General features: G+C 55.1%; 1 long non-coding RNA gene across 1 annotated transcript; it reads right to left on the bottom strand.

The window, feature by feature from the left end:
* Nucleotides 1–1656: 1656 nt before the first annotated feature.
* Nucleotides 1657–2239, bottom strand: LOC130535046 (uncharacterized). Its single transcript, XR_008953026.1, has 2 exons — nucleotides 1987–2239; nucleotides 1657–1883 (listed from the first exon to the last, which is right to left on the bottom strand). It is a non-coding gene; the product is annotated as an uncharacterized LOC130535046 (long non-coding RNA).
* Between the last annotated feature and the right edge of the window lie 2254 nt (nucleotides 2240–4493).

The following is a 4493-nucleotide window of genomic DNA, read 5'->3' as shown; positions in this document are numbered from 1 at the left end:
GGCGGCAGTCAGACTCCGGCTTCCCCGGTCAATGCGCGTGCACCCCACCTTCCACATTTCTCGGATCAAGCCCGCCCACGAGAGCCCCTTGGTCCCGGATCGCCCGGCCCTACCTCCCCCGCTGCTAGTGGATGGGGCCTGGCATACACCGTCAGTCGGCTCCTGCACTCCAGACCCCGCGCAGGGGTCTCCAATACCTGGTCGACTGGGAGGGTTATGGACCTGAGGAGAGGTCCTGGGTAACTGCACGTCACATCCTGGACAAAGAGCTAATTCGTGACTTCCACGCCAGACATCCGGATCAGCCTTCACGACCCAGGAGAGTGGGTCGTGCCAGACTTCGGAGGGCCGGACCAGACGTGGAGGCGGAGGACGAGGACCGTGGGTTGGAGTCCTCAGGGTCGCAGGAATTCTGACCCCCCCCCCCCCCTTCCCAGGAGGGTGACCCTGGACTTTCTGGGGACGTCGGGAGACGCCCGCTGAGGAGGGGGGGGCTCTGTCACAGCTGCAGGCATTCATGCCCCTGAGCCGCCTCGCCCCGCACACCTGTTGTGCATTAGGACTCTAATGAGCACTCTTCTTAAACCCCGGAGGCACACCTGCTCTCTGCCAGATCTGTCACGGAGGGGGGTGAACAGGACCCGAACGCAGGCCAGGACACAGTAGTAAAATAGTCACAAGGTTTTATTTACGGGGGAAGGGGAGCAACACAAGGAAGACGCGGGCAGCCCTCCAGGACAGCGAGCACAGGGACAGAAGCGGCCCTCCAGGGCCACCGGAAACTCAGGAACCGAAGTGGCCCTCCAGGGCAACAGGAAACTCGGGAACAGAAGTGGCCCTCCAGGGCAACAGGAAACTCGGAAACTCAGGAACAGAAGCAGTCCTCCAGGACCGCAGAGAACTCAGGAACAGAAGCAGTCCTCCAGGACCGCAGAGAACTCAGGAACAGAAGCAGTCCTCCAGGACCGCAGAGAACTCAGGAACAGAAGCAGTCCTCCAGGACCGCAGAGAACTCAGGAACAGAAGCAGTCCTCCAGGACCGCAGAGAACTCAGGAACAGAAGCAGTCCTCCAGGACCGCAGAGAACTCAGGAACAGAAGCAGTCCTCCAGGACTGCAGAGAACTCAGGAACAGAAGCAGTCCTCCAGGACCGCAGATCCAACACACGACGAGGGAACCCGAACAAACACCCTCACACGACGAAGGAAGACAAACAGACAGCCTGGAGACCAACAGACACACTGACAAGACTAACAGAACAGCCACACAACACAAACAGACACCCTGGCAACACAAACAGACACCCTGGCCCTGACAGGCAGGCGCCACCTGCTTAAATAGGCAGCCCAATGTAAATTGCCTACAGGTGTGCCTGCCAGCAGTGCCAGCTGCAACCAATTGTGCCCCACACCACCCCCTACAGCACAATGACCGACACAACCCCAAAACCCTGACATTACCCCCCCTCAACGGGCACCTCCTGGCGCCCTACAAGGACCATCAAAGTGGGCGACGGGGAAGGTTACTGTCAGGGAAGGGAAGGGAGGGGTTGTGTCTTTAGCTCCACTGCATCCTGACCCGCCGGGTCCACACTGGCCAGGGTGTTCTGTCACGGAGGGGGGTGAACAGGACCCGAACGCAGGCCAGGCACAGTAGTAAAATAGTCACAAGGTTTTTTTACGGGGGAAGGGGAGCAACACAAGGAAGACGCGGGCAGCCCTCCAGGACAGCCGAGCACAGGGAACAGAAGCGGCCCTCCAGGGCCACCGGAAACTCAGGAACCGAAGTGGCCCTCCAGGGCAACAGAAACTCGGGAACCGAAGCAGTCCTCCAGGACTGCAGAGAACTCGGGAACCGAAGCAGTCCTCCAGGACTGCAGAGAACTCAGGAACAGCAGTCCTCCAGGACCACAGAGAACTCAGGAACAGCAGTCCTCCAGGACCACAGAGAACTCAGGAACAGCAGTCCTCCAGGACCACAGAGAACTCAGGAACAGAAGCAGTCCTCCAGGACTGCAGAGAACTCAGGAACAGAAGCAGTCCTCCAGGACTGCAGAGAACTCAGGAACAGAAGCAGTCCTCCAGGACCGCAGATCCAACACACGACGAGGGAACCCGAACAAACACCCTCACACGACGAAGGAAGACAAACAGACAGCCTGGAGACCAACAGACACACTGACAAGACTAACAGAACAGCCACACAACACAAACAGACACCCTGGCAACACAAACAGACACCCTGGCCCTGACAGGCAGGCGCCACCTGCTTAAATAGGCAGCCCAATGTAATTGCCTACAGGGAATGTCGCCGTTCTAGTGTGTTTTGGATAAACCCCTCTGTTCCCGCGCACAAGCAGGCGAAGCGTCTTGTCCCTCTGCAGCAGCTTATGCCCGCCGCTGCAGGCGGACGTGGGCCCAGGCTCGGGCCAATCTTTGCGGGCGGGCGGCCCAGTACGAGGCGGCGGCCAACCGGCACGGACCCCGGGCCCCCAGATAAGAGTGGGACAACGCATGTGGCTATCTATGCGGGACCTGCCTCTTCAGGGGGAATCCAGGAAAATGGCCCCGCGGGTTGTGGGACCATTCCCTATCGTCAGTCTTCAGCCCGGCGGCAGTCAGACTCCGGCTTCCCCGGTCAATGCGCGTGCACCCCACCTTCCACATTTCTCGGATCAAGCCTGCCCCGAGAGCCCCTTGGTCCCGGGATCGCCCGGCCCTACCTCCCCCGCTGCTAGTGGATGGGGGCCTGGCATACACCCGTCAGTCGGCTCCTGCACTCCAGACCCCGCGGCAGGGGTCTCCAATACCTGGTCGACTGGGAGGGTTATGGACCTGAGGAGAGGGGTCCTGGTAACTGCACATCACATCCTGGACAAAGAGCTAATTCGTGACTCCACGCCAGACATCGGATCAGCCTTCACGACCCAGGAGAGTGGGTTGTGCCAGATTTCGGAGGGCCGGACCAGACGTGGAGGCGGGAGGACGAGGACCGTGGGTTGGAGTCGTCAGGGTCGCAGGAATTCTGACCACCCCCACCCTTCCCAGGAGGGTGACCCTGGACTTTCTTTGGGGACGTCGGGAGACGCCCCTGAGGAGGGGGGGGCTCTGTCACAGCTGCAGGCATTCATGCCCCTGAGCCGCCTCGCCCCGCACACCTGTTGTGCATTAGGACTCTAATGAGCACTCTCTTAAACCCCGGAGGCACACCTGCTCTCTGCCAGATCGTTATTCGTTCCCAATGACTTTCCAGTGTATTCCTGTTTGCCTGCCTGCCTGGTTCCGACCTTGCCTATCCTGACCATTCTGTTTAGCCTGCTCCCCTGTAAACTCTGTCTGCCTTCTGCCCGATCTCAACCTTGCCTGCCCCGACTATTCTGTTCTGCTCGGTCCCCGGAGAATCCTGTCTGTTGTCTGTGTCCGACAATAAAGCGGGTGTGTTCAGCCAGACTCGTGTGTGCATTTGGGTTCTTATCTGGTTCCTGACAAGAAACAGGTTTAAATTGCTCTAAAACAATGTCAAACGAAATCAAGACGAATAAAGCTGGGTCTGTTTTAAATCTGTTTTTACATAGTTTTGCCTGTTTTGTCCTTTAACTGCATTAATCATGTTAAACACCTGTCTCCTAAAGCCTCAACAATTTCAAAAACATTGTTTCAGTGTGTACAGTCGTGTATAAATAATCCTTACTAAAATCCAGCTGTGACCAATAGACAGTCTGCAAACTCATGAGAACTGCACCTGGGATGAATAAAATAAATTCTTTCAGAATATGACACTTTGGAGGCTCGTCCACCCTTTATTGTTCCGTTTCTTCATGCGTGAAGATTTAAGGTAAGATTTGTGTGTAGTGATGATGCTGCATACACGGAAGCAATCCTCACACAAGCATTGGCATGAATAGAATAAGATCATTTTAACTGAAAGTTAACAGCTGTTAAGCAGCTTTTTTTCTGAGGGGTGTTTCACAGGAAATGTCCTACATATCACTTGTCCAAGAACCATCCACCCTTAAACACTGTTGCTCCCCCAGCAGCAGAGACTGGCCAGGAGTCTAATGTCTAATTGTGCCCTCATTCTTTCCTCTGAATCAGAAGACAGAAACAGTTGATCTGATTTGTGTCCATAGGTGTTCAGTTTTGGTCCCAAACATCTTTCCTGATCTTGTGCTGCAGATGATTTCAGCACCACCAAGAATCATTCTCCTGCTGCTAATTTAACATGAGGAACTCAGCCAAATACAATGTGCATATAGAATATTTTATGTAAACACAAAAGCATTCCCCAGATACATGGTGTGATATTTATAGTCTGCAGATTAAATTCCAAGACATACCATTCTGTATTATAAAGTATTCAGCTTCTCCTCCAGTAAAATACATCCTACTCTTTCTTCCAGTATAATCAGTCTGGCTCCGTGCGTTAAGCCCACCAGCCTTCCACATCAGGCTGATCAGCAGCCGTCCAAAAGCTGCTGAGAAGGAACTAGGAAC

This window comes from Takifugu flavidus, chromosome 12, assembly GCF_003711565.1.
Source record: "Takifugu flavidus isolate HTHZ2018 chromosome 12, ASM371156v2, whole genome shotgun sequence".
Lineage (NCBI taxonomy): Eukaryota > Metazoa > Chordata > Actinopteri > Tetraodontiformes > Tetraodontidae > Takifugu > Takifugu flavidus.
This window is presented reverse-complemented; position numbering and strand designations above follow the sequence as displayed.